At 38.7% G+C, this 12,934-nt stretch overlaps 1 protein-coding gene and 1 pseudogene across 2 annotated transcripts in view; both read left to right on the forward strand.

Annotated features, from left to right (window-relative positions):
• Lingo2 (leucine rich repeat and Ig domain containing 2) overlaps window positions 1–12,934 on the forward strand; it is a 1,156,348-nt gene that overhangs the window by 643,676 nt on the left and 499,738 nt on the right. For both annotated transcript variants that reach the window (XM_085677246.2, XM_085677245.2), the window contains exon 4: window positions 11,526–11,609. The gene's annotated coding sequence lies outside the window, so the exon portion shown is untranslated. The remainder of the gene's footprint in view (window positions 1–11,525; window positions 11,610–12,934) is intronic.
• Window positions 5,897–6,657, forward strand: LOC125391197 (AH receptor-interacting protein pseudogene; annotated as a pseudogene).

Genomic DNA, 12,934 nt, shown 5'->3' on the forward strand with positions numbered 1-12,934 from the left:
TGTGGTAGACTACTTTTCTTTTTTTTAAAAAAAAATCTTTGTTTTGTTTTGTTTGTTTGTTTGCTTTTTGTAGTTGAGATTTCACTGCTTTCCTCCTTCTATGACAGATGGACAGTACCACACAATACTTCTGACCACACAATACATGTTTATTTTAACTAGTTAGAATTGCCAGACCCTTGACAGTTAGGGACTCTTTTTAGTTGAATCCATTTCAAGCTGCTTCTTCCTCACAGAGGAATAATTAACAGCCATAAGTGTTTCAAGAGTTAGAAGCCTGAGGGTTGTCCTGAAAGGGGTTTTCAAAGACTGCTTTTAAAGTAAATGACTTGAGCTCAATATCACCAGGAGATGGTATTCAGCATAAACTGAAGCTTTGTTAAGTGTGTCCGGGTTGTTAACTGCATTTCCTTCTAGTAGATGTTGGCAGGAATTTATATATTATAGGTTGCAATAGCTTCTGATTCTAGGTAAAACTATGTTCCAGGATGCATCTAGCTCTCAATTATTCATCATGGGAATCAAAATGGTCCTGCCAATGCTTTGTTTGGCACAGTGAGTTAATTCCTTAATCTCACTGGCCCATAGAGGATACATGGCACACAATGGAAGTCAGCTCTTTGTAAAAGATTTCCGTCCACACCTGTTTCTACTGGGAATCATAACAGAGAAGAATGAAAGTGAAATTGTGAAAGCTCATTCGGAATAATTTTGAAGATGCAATTTGAAAAAAATGAATGTCCATATAGTGATAAACATGAGATATTTTGACAGACTTGTCCAATCTTTTTAAGTTAAAAATATTAAAAAATATTTTATAATCACCATTGAATATACATGATAGATATAAACACTAAGTAGATTTCTAGAGTTGAAATGATAGGTTATGAGCAGCAATCTAGCTGTTTGAGATATCCAGGAACATTACCCTTCAAGAAGGCTCAACTAACTTAGACAATCCTATTGAGGTCTGAGGTTACTATTTTTTTGTGCCTTTGGCAATGCCATTAAAGTATCCATTTCATGCCATTAAAGTATATATTTTATGCTGAACATTTGCTGGGTCTATCCATTTCACATATGAATATTTATGAATATACTATCTAATACATAAAAAGAGTGAACTCATGTTCACTTTAAAGAATTTGTTATAAATCAATACTGGCAAAGTGGCTTCTACTTCCAATATTGTCATATGCTGGATTTATTGTTCTGGGTAAACCACTTTCTCCGGTTGCTCACACTTCTAACTACCTACCAGTTTCCCCTGGGGAAATTGTAAAATGAACATTATTAATTCACCTACATTTACTCAATCAGAATCTTTTGGGATAGAGACTCTGAAATTTTACTTGTAAAAATCACTTGAATTTATTCTCATGTAATCAGTAAGCAGCAATATATGGACCCAATTAGGCAACAGATGATTCAATATTTATGAGACTATTAGTATTTATTTTGTTAAATCATAGCTGTATATGACAAATGTAACAGAAAAATGACTGGTTCCTTTGAGTCTGCTTTCTTGACTTCATTTTTCCACTATTTTGAAATTATAATATATTTAACTATTTAATCTCTTCCTTTTCTTTCATCTTTCTTCAAATTCTCCCATATGCTTCTAATTGCTCTCTTTCAAATATATGGCCTTTGTTTTGGTTGATTGTTGTTACAAGCATATATGTATATACATATATATTCTGAAATATAACCTCTTTGGTCTGTATAAGGTTAATTGGATATTTGTTTGCAGAGCTAATCATTTATTATTGGGTAATCAAATGGTGTGCTTTTCCCTGGGCAAATTATTTGTTCTCCTCTGAGCATTGCTTCATTGTCTGTACTTCTTTGTGCAGTGGTGAGCCCTTGTGAGATTTTCCTGATCCATAGATTTGGCATATCTAATGCTACTGCCTTAACTCAACTCAACATTAGGCATTATTATTAGTGAGACTTTATGGGCATAGCTTTTAACATTACTAGGAGACACAGTTTCATAGCAAACTCCCTAACCCTCTGGCTCTTTTTAACCCACTCTTTCTATAATATTCCCTGAGTCTTGAATACAGGAGTTGTTTGGTAGGTATGATGACTGAGACTGGGCTCTATTATACTGAATTTGGGTGCATGGTGTTTTTCTGTGAATGTACTCTGTTGAAAAGAGAAATTTCCTTGATGAGGGATAAGGACTACATTTATCTGTGAGTGAAAGGACAAATATTTAGAATGCAGTCAGGATTATGCCGTTTTAGTAAAGTTGTGGTTGAAGACTCTCCTCAACAATCCACGCTTTCACTAAACTCGGGTAGTTGGCTAGGTTTCCAGTAACAGAGACCAGCTTCTGCCTCTCTTGAGTGAGTATTAAGTCCAGCTAGAGAGCTGTTGTTTACTGCCAAGCTATGCGTACCATTACTGCACCCTTAGGATTATTGTATTGTGTTAGTTGTTGTCATTTTTAAGATGGCAAAACTGAGTAGGATTAATGATTGCTTCCCTCTTTTGGAAGTTAGCATGGTGCCCTCTGCTACCCTAAAAGTATCTCCTCCAGGTGGAGACATTTTAGGCCATTTCCAAGTAGGAGCCTCTAAGTTTTGTGTCTGAAGTATTTGGTGTTTTCAGCAGACTTACCTGTTACCTCTGGAGGGACAAGGACAATAGCAGTAGGCTATATGTTTTGGGAGTCTCGTGGAAAACCCTGACCAACAACACAAAAGGAGTTTTCTTTTGCCTGGTGCTGAGGGTTTTGTTACATGGTCTTTTGTTGTGTCTGAGGGTTTTGTTACATGGTCATTTGTTGTGTCTTTACTGAGTCTTGATCGAGTCTTGATGTTAGAATCACACTGACCGAATAGAAGGAGTGTGGAAGTGCTTGCTCTGTTCCTCCTTCTTTTAAATCCTTTAAGGAAGGGTTGGCCATACGTCTTTGAATGTCTGGTAGAATTCTTCTATGAATACATCTCTCCCTGAACATATTTTTTTCTTTTTCTTGGAATATATATATATATGTATATAATATATATATATATATTACAATTTCATTCTCCTTACTTGTTATAGGTCTGTTTAGCTTGCTGATTTCTTAGTTTAACTCTGGCAGCTTGGCTGAATCTAGAAATTCTTCTGTTCCTGTTGCCAAAAGATGCCTATGTTTATATTTAGGGCAACTAATAGTAGGAGTGCTAACAAAAGTGAGAAAAGTTATTGATAGAAGTTCCTTGCTTGTTCTAAATTTTCATCAGCTTCTGAGTTGATTCTCATGACTATATAATGTGCATATTATTTATTTTTCATTGAGGAAATGGTATCCTAAATAAGTCAATGAACATCTGCTTAATAATAGTCCTAAAGCCTTAATTCCAGAATTCCCTACAGAGCTAGTGATTTAAATTTTACACTATACTCAATTGCCTTTACTGTCCCTATAGAGTTGGCTCTATTTATACAATTCTAGGTTTTCTTTTATCTGATTATATTTTATTTTGTTAAATTAAAAAAATTGAACGAATGGGTGGGTGGATAATTAAATAAATGAAAAGCTAGTCAGTAGTATAAAGATTAACAACTGAACTAGTACTTACTCCTGGGAGAGAGAGGGTGTGTTTTCTCCAATAGAGTGACAGTGGGTACATCAACCATTATGGGCAGGTTTCATGTTCAGGAGTAGCTGACTCTGCAGCATTTTGTGCTTTTGTTTAAGAAAGAACTAATGTTGTGTGGATAGGGTAGGGGAGAGGATTTGAAAGGGCAGGGGGGAGGAAAAGAATATAATCAAAATATATTTAAGTTTAAAATTTTAAAATAAAAAATATAATAAAAGTTATAAAAATTTAGTTAATAGATAGTAGCTTTTCTTCACTTAACGTATGAATATTGATAAATATACTGCCTTATACATACAAGGAGCGAACTCATAACATGTTAACTTGAAGGGATTTGTTATCATATGCTGGATTTAGTGTTCTGGGTGAACCATTTTCTCCAGTTACTCATGCTTCTAAGCACCTACCAATTTCACCTGCGTAAATCTTATAATGAGCATTATTAGTTCTCCTACATTTATTCAATCAGTAACGAGCACTATAAAAAGTGGTTGCTGACCTGTCGGACAGTGAAACTAGATCCTTTTCTCTCTCTGCATACAAAAAAAAATCCAAATAGATCAGAAATTCAAAATAAAACTTTAAAACTCTAAAATGATAAATAGCAAGTAGAAAATATGCTGCATGGTTTAGGCACAGGTAAGGGCTTTCCTAAATTAGTAAGGCAAAGCAAGGTAAACACCACATGTCTTCTTGCCTATTTGTTCCTAGCTTTGAATCTTTCATTACATATGCTTAAATTGAAGCAACTGTAGAAGCCAGTAAACTGGAAAGTTACCATGAGGAAAAACATCTTAAGGGTAAGTGTCTAGTTAGCAGAAGATAAGAAAGCAAAGAAAATGAATATTGCGGGTGGACAGGTTCAAGTAGGGATCTATTTAGGATTTAGTTAGCAGTTGGACTAACAAAAGTGGAGAATTTATGAAAAAGCCTTGGAAACCTCTAATAGGTGCCTTTTTATGATGAATATGCTTTCCATCCATCTCAGAGCCTTGGCCATTTCAAAGATTTAGCAGTCAGAGTAGATAGCTGATTGAAATGTCTGTGACTTATAAACAGTATACCCATTACCAATTCCTCTCCCCCACCTTACCCACACACATATGTACACACATGGAGGTAGGTGTACACAAACACACACACACACACACACACACACACACACACACAGACACTACCACCACCACCAAGTTGAGACTTCAGTTGTTTTTTTATTGATTTTTAATGAGCTCTACCTTTTTCTCTGCTCCCCTCCCCGCCTCTCCCCTACCCTTCAACCCAAGATCCTTATGCTCCCAATTTACTCAGGAGATTTTGTATTTTTCTACTTCCCATGTAGATTACATCTATGCATGTCTCTCTTAGGGTTCTCATTGTGGTCTAGGTTCTCTGGGACTGTGATTTGTGGGCTGATTTTCTTTGCTTTATGTTTAAAAACCACTTATAAGTGAGTACATGTGATAATTGTCTTTGTAGGTCTGAGTTACCTCACTCAAAATGATGTTTTCTAGCTCTATAACATTTTCAATCAAAATTCAAGATGTCTTTTTTTTTTATTTTGTGTAGACGTACCACATTTTTCTTATCCATTCTTCAGTCGAAGGGCATTTAGGTTGTTTCCAGTTTCTGGCTATGACAAACAATGCTGCTATGACCATAGTTGAACACATGTCTTTGTGGCACGATTGAGCATCCTTTGGATATATACCCAAAAGTGGTATTATTGGGTCTTGAGGAAGGTCGTTTCCTAATTTTCTGAGAAATTGCCACACTGACATCCGAAGGAGCTGTACCAGCAAAGCAATCTCTCCACAATCTCTCCAGCATAAGTTGTCACCAGTGTTTTTGATCTTGGCCATTCTTACAGGTGTAAGATGGAATCCCAGAGTTGTTTTGGTTTGCATTTCTCTGATGACTAAGGATGTTGAACATTTCCTTAAGTGTCTTTTGGTCACTTTAGATTCCTCTTGTAGGGAGTTCTCTGTTTAGGTCTGTACTCCATTTTTTAAATTCGATTATTTGTTCTTTTAATGACCAATTTCTTGAGTTCTTTGTATATTTTGGAGACCAGACCTCTGTCTGATGTGGGATTAGTGAAGATCTTTTCCCATTCTGTAGGCTGTCATTTTATCTTGTTGACCGTATCCTTTGCTTTACAGATGCTTTTCAGTTTTAGGAGGTCCCATTTATTAATTGTTTCTCTCAGTGTCTGTGCTGCTGGGTTATATTTAGGAAGTGGTCTTCTGTGCCAATGCGTTCAAGTATATTTCCCACTTTTTCTTCTATAAGAAAGCCAAACACGTGGCAAGCCCATGGAGCTCATCACTGGCAAGAAGTTCAAGTTGCCTGTGTGGGAGACCATTGTGTGCACCATGTGTGAAGGGGAGAATGCCCAGTTCCTCTGCAATGTCAAGCGCAGAGTCCTCTACCCACTAGTGGCCAAGTGGGTAGAGGCCAATTCCCTGGGTCATGCAGACCTGGACGCCCTGCAGCAGAACCCTCAGCCCTTATCTTCCACATTGAGATGCTGAAGGTGGAGAGCCCTGGCACATATCAGCAGGACCCATGGGCAATGACAGATGAGAAGAAAGCTAAGGCAGTGCCACTCATCCACCAAGAGGGTAACCGGTTATACCGTGAGGGGCAGGAGAAAGAAGCTGCCGCCAAATACTATGATGCCATTGCAAGCCTCAAGAACTTCCAGATGAAGGAGCAGCCTGGGTCAACTGCATGGATCCAGCTTGACCTACAGATCACACCACTGCTACTCAACTACTGCCAGTGCAAGCTGGTGGCTCAGGAGTATTACAAAGTCCTGGACCCCAGCTCCTCCATCCTCAACAAGTATGACAACACTGTCAAAGCTCACTTCAAGCGGGGTAAGGCCCATGCTACTGTGTGGAATGCCCAGGAAGCCCAAGCTGACTTTGCCAAGGTGTTGGAGTTAGATCCTGCTCTGGCACCCCTGGTAAGCAGAGAACTGCGGGCCCTGGAGACACACATCGGGCAGAAGGACAAGGAAGACAAAGCTTGCTTCAGAGGCAACTTATCCCACTGACAGGGCAGTCCATCCTGCCCTGCCCTGCCCAGCCCACTGCTGCCACTACCTCTCCACCCGCACTGTCACCTCGCTCTTCTGTGTATATAAAGGCCTTATTTATCTCTCTGGTTTGCAGAGCTAATCTGTCCCAAAGGCTGGTCATCACTGGCTTAGTGGAAGGCAAAAGATCAGGTTCTCATCCTTGTTCCCCACAAAAAACAAAGGGGGTTTCAAATATTCTCCTGAAGTTATTTTGTAGGTCATTTTCTTCTGATTCATCTATATTTGGTTGTTCAAATCTTGCTGTTGTAGGGTCTTTAGGTTTGACTGGTGTCATGTTGGTCTTTGTGGTTTTGCGTGTGTTCTTACCTTTTCTGCTCATCTTTTCCTCTAATAGGTGTGGTTGGGACTCTCTGTGATTCTATTGATTAATCTTCTAGGTGCTAGTGAATCCAAAGCTCAGAAGGTTGTTCCTCGTGGTACAGACAGTGCCATGGTTCTAGTTACCCTGTTGGTCACTCTGTGTTCCTGGAGGTAGCTCAGCGCTTTCAGGCTTTGCTTCACTCCCCTGGAGTTTGCTGTCTCAGGCCTGTTCTAGCCTAGGTTGTTGGATTAGACCAGTTGCTGTAAATATGGTCTGGATCTGCTCCTGCAGAAGTCCCGGGCTTAGAGTTGGTCCTGCAAAGGTCTCTGGCTCCTGTCTAATCCCTTGGAGGTCCCAGGCTTGGGTACACCCAGTCCTGAAGAGGATCTGGCTCAGACTTACTCCCTCAGAGTTCCCAGACTCAGGCTTGGACCCGCAGAGCTTTCTGGATCCTGCCTGACTACTCCTGGATCCCTTTGATGTACCAGACCAATGCCTGGACCCACAGAAGTCCTGGCTCAAGACTCATGCCTGGCCTTGCAGAGATCTCTGGTTCCTGCCTACTCCCTCAGAGGTCCCAGATTCATGCCCAGACCCACAGAGGACTTGGCTCAGGCCTAGTTTCTCGGAAGTCCTAGACTCATGCCCAAACTCACAGGGGTCATGACTTAGGTCTACTCTCTTGAAGGTCCCATATTCATGTCCAGAACCTTAGAGATCTCTGTCTCTCCCTCACTCGCTCAGCACTTGCTCCCCTGTACCTGCTCCTGTGGAGTTCCCTGTCTCAGGTCTGCTCTGGCTCAGGTCACTGGCTCAGTCCTGGTCCATCAATGTCCCTGAACTGGATCTGCTTCCACTCCCATGGAGCTTCTGAGACTTCAGTTTTAATCCACTAAAATGTTAGTAGATTTTTCTCTTAGTTCTTTTTCTGCCTAGTTTTGTGAAATAAAAATAATTTTTGCTTTAGGCCTCATTATTCTTTACAAACAAGACCAATTTTTAATTTATCTTATGATGTTCTGTTTGTGCTGGAGTTTTAGAAAAGTTGTCTCATGTGTATTTTCAAAGAACACATTGATAAACTGAAACATATCCAATAGAAGGTAACCAGAAGAGTGAGATTTCTACCAGCTCATGTAAGGAACAGAGCTATATCGTTGTATGTTCAAGATGTTGACGTTGGTGAGGCTGAAAGACGCTGTGTGTCCTGGTGTGGTCATGATAGCTTCATTCAGTGAATTGGAGAGCTGTCAGTTATATACTAGTAGTTAAAGAGAACAATTATTGGACCAAGGTGTGACAATTTGTCCAACAGTCAGAGCTGCTCGTTCAGCTCAGTTGGTGCCAAGAGAGTTTTAGTGTATACCATCTTGTCAAACCAAAATCATCATGGTCAGTAGGGGACAGAAGGGATTACCTACATCATTCATGACTTGAAGGCTGTGTTATTATCTCTGTCACTAAGCAATTACCCAACAGATGGCAATCAAACTTCAACGAGCAATTCTCACTTAGCACACTCAGGTGAAGAGTGTTTTTGGGAAAGACCATGCTGCTAGAATCTACTGCTTATGCCAGGCATCTGGTTGTACACCGGCCCAGGCTACACAGAGAACCGAGTCTATTATTTTGAGGTGGCTTCACTTCTCCCCTATCTCCCTTACCAAATTCTGAAGCTTTTCTTATAGCAGTAGAAAAAGCTCTCTAGAAAACTTGTCTGCATTGGTCTATGGGGAAAAATAGAATGCATTTAAAATAACCCCGTACCCTACTATCTTTTCAGGTTAACAGTGTATATTCAGGGCAGCTGATATAAAAAAGCCTAATTTAGTGAGCTACACCTATGAAAGTGCTAGAAAATGAATCAAAGTGTAACTTGATGCCAGAGGTTTTAGAATAAATAAAGACATATTTTGATGTATTTGATATAGTGTCCCAGCAAGACAACATATATAATATAAATATTCTTTCACTTCTCACCTTGATTAGAGTAGAAACTACATATTACACCGGGGTTCTTTGTGTCATGAATCTGACTCAAGTTACAGTTTGTTCTTTTATCTTTTTCCTCCTTTTACTAACGCAGCAGTCAGAGCTCATATTTAGGCTTAATACAGATTTCATTGAGCACACTGCTTCCATGATGGAGCTCATTTTATTAGACTTTACACTCTATACAAAGCATCAATTGCAGAGGGTCACACTGCATCTTTCTAGCTGTCACACCAATATCTTCCTGAGTGCCATCTGCAATGTCTTAGGCTCTTTATTTATACTGGAACTCATTTAGTTTGATACAAGCTATTTTCAAAGTGCCTGCGGTACACAAAAAAGCACTTTATCTCCAGACAGTCCTTTGCTGTGGGGATAGGAGTAACAGCAAGATTCTCCTTGGTTGTGGAGATCCAGACAAATGATGATACGACCTATGCGAAAAAGCCATCTTCATTCTCATAAAACCCATAACAAATGACAACGGAAAGGTGGATAAAAGACAGTTGAATACATCAAGCTTAGGTTTTATTAGAAACCAGAGCTCACTTTCCTACTTCTTTTATTTCAGAGTCTGTAACAATTTTAGTAATAGGCTAACATGATTCTAACTCTGATTTAAAGATCTAATCTGATAGAACTGATGGAGGGACTCGTGTATGAAAAAGAGGCAGTGCTGCTGTTGAGGCAGGTGAAATAAGTGAATTGCTGAGGAAACTAACTGTGTCTAGAGGTCGGAGATTCAGTGAGTCAGAAATAGAATCAGCAATGTTCGTCTTTCCGGTAAGTCTAGTTGCTGTCTATCAAATGGTGCATTTCTGAAGGTCATCAAAGCCTGAAAGAAGAAGTTGGGTATTAAAAGAAATAAATGAGATTAAGCTTAGAAAAGTGGATAAGAAGCAAAGAAGCATCTGAGAATGAGACTTGGTAGAAAAAAAAGATGGACTCTAAAGAATTGGAAGCAGGAAAAAAAAAGAATTGGAAGCAGGTCAATTACTCCTGTAAGATGATATTCCAGGGCATGAAAACTCTTAGATTCTTCCTCATAGGAAGAGGTCCCCTTTCATATTTGTGGCACATATACACATGGCTATATACAGCTTATATTTTTCCATTTGTTCTAGTCTAAAATTTTCTCAATTTTTGTTTTTATTCCTATACTTGCATCATGAATTCTCTAATTTTTTTTTGCGTGTGTTCTTGGAAAGAAAGCATTTTTCAGAACAATAGATTCCCAACTATAACCAAAGCTAAGGTGTTGTGGTATAGGCCATCTGTATGTTTCCTTTCAAAGATATGGCTTCAGATAACATTTGAATTTGCAGGAAAAGATACGAAATGATAGGCTGAGTCTCTGGAGTATTCCAAACAAGATGAATCATACTAGCCTATTGATTAGACTATCTTTCCTGTGTTAAAATTTCTTGATTAGATTCTGAATATACACAATAATGACAAAAATGTTTATAGGTACTAATTAATCTCACATGAAATTATAGCATTGCATCACCTATTAGGGTAGACAATAGTAATTCAAATGTGATCATTGAAGTAACTCTAAAATTTTCCCCAAGATCTGATTTTATAAGCACCTGTGAATAGCATGGTTCAATAGTTATCACGTACTCTGGGAGTAGTGTAGCAGTGTATAGTTGGAGAATGGTGATGACAAATACAACACATCCTGAAACCTTTTCATGTTTTTATTCTCAGCAGTTTGAAGGCAGAGTCTAGATGTTTCTGAGTTTGAAGCTAGCATGGTCTACATATCTTCCAGGAGAGCTAAGGCTAAGTAATATGACCCTGTCTTCGTAAAACATATGACAGTATGGGAAAAGATCTTCACCAACCCCAATCAGAGAGAATACTGATCTTCAAAATAGACAAATAACTCAAAAAACTTGACATCGAAAGAACAAATAATCCAATTTAAAAAATGGGGCACAGACTGAAAAAGAACTCTCAACAAATGAATTTCAAATAGCAGAAAGGCACTTAAGGAAATGCTAAACATCATTAGTCATCAGAGAAACACAAATCAAAATAACTCTGAGATTCCATCTTACACTTGTCAGAATGGCCAAAACCAGAAACACTGATGACAGCTTATGCTGGAGAGGATGTGGGATAAGGGGAACACCCCTCCATTGCTGGTAGGAGTAGAAACTTGTACAACTGTTTTCGAAATCAGTATGGTGGTTTCTCAGAATATTAGGAAACAACCTTTCTCAAGACCCAGAAATACCACCTGTGGGTATATACCCAAAGGATACTCAATCATACCACAAGGACTTGTGCTAAACTATGTACATATCAACCTTATTCATAGTAGTCAGAACCTAGAAATGACTTAGATGCGCCTTAACTGAAGACTGGATAAAGAAAATGTGGTAATTTACACAATGGAGTACCACTCAGTAGTAAAAATATAATGATGTCTTGAAATTTGCAGGCAAATGGATGGCTCTGGAGAAAGCCAGATTGAGGCTTCATTTCATTTTCCCTTTTCTTCCATTTTTTTTCCCTGCAGCATAGTAAGAGAATTATTTTAAGAAGTCGCTAAGGCAAAGAGCACAGGTGGCCACTACCAGCATGAGGAGCCCAGTTCAAATTGGTAAGTGGATAGATGCGGCTGTATGCTTCCTCTTCTCCATGTCCTGACTTCTGTTGGTCCTCTTTTTGTTTGTTTGTTTGCATTGGTTGCTTGCTTGTTTCTAATGCAAAAAGTCCCATGGTATATTGATTTTAGAAGTGGCAATGCTTCTACGATTTTGCCTGTGAAATATATTCTTGTGATTTGGGAGACGTTAATCTCACTGAAATTGTGTTCCCTTTAATCAGTTTCTCCTCTAAAATTCCTTCTTCGCAAAGCCCTGAACCCTCACAAATCTGTTCTACATTCTAGTTCAATTGGTTCAGTCTTTATAAATTCTGCATATGAATACGATTACGTAGCATTTTGCTTCTTGTTCCTTGATAAAGTTCTGTCTTCCCTGGGTGTGTGTGTGATGGGGAGTAAGTTTTCTGTAGGAAAAGTAAAAAGTTCTTATGAATTAAAAAGGACTTAAAATAGTGATGTGATTATGGGAAAATGATGCATTTATTGATATTTAGTTTCTAAATTTTATAGCAGGTATTATACTCGCCTGGTTAGATTTCTTAAATGTTAACCAAGAAATGGCAAGACAACACTCTAGTAGCTTCTCCTGCATGTGAGATGAATTTAAAGACAGCAGGTTAGCTCATACCGAGCATTTTCCACAAAGCCAAGTAATACACCCAAGATACTTTACTGCATTGCTTTGTTTACCTGTCACTAGACACTGACACGTGGTAGATATAATGACCCTTGCATTAGTAGATGGAGAAGCTGCACTGACAACGTGTCAGTGAATTGCCTTCGAATTCCCATATTTCCTGGGAGCTTTCTGATCCACTTCTTTTTGTGGCAGTTTCTGCTCTTACATTGATTTATGAAGCCAACATTTTGGATTAGTTAAGATCTACGAAGCCTTTGAACTGAGATGCCACACTACTTATTATTACTTAGAATATGCTGCTTGTGTGTTTATATGCAGTCCTATAACTTATAAATGGCTTATAAATATGTAAATGCATCTAGTATTCAGAGGCTGATAAGAAAACAGGGTGGGATTCGTTCTTTCAGTTTTCAGAGATAGGGAAGCTGCAGTCCCGAGAGGTTAGCTGGCTCACTGGATATCTTATTGCTCTGAGCTTCTCAGACTTTCTGTAGCTCAGGGTCACTTTATTTTTTATCCTTTGCAGACTGAGTGTTTTTGTGAGATTACTGAAGAGCATTCGCAAGAGATGTGAGAAGATTTGAAAACAGGCAGTACAGACATTCATTTTTAATTCTCATCATTGTTATCCCACAAATAGAAAATAACTGCAGGGCATGTTTTTTTTAGGAATGTTTCT

Source organism: Myodes glareolus, chromosome 16, assembly GCF_982192425.1.
Source record: "Myodes glareolus chromosome 16, mMyoGla1.1, whole genome shotgun sequence".
Taxonomy (NCBI): domain Eukaryota; kingdom Metazoa; phylum Chordata; class Mammalia; order Rodentia; family Cricetidae; genus Myodes; species Myodes glareolus.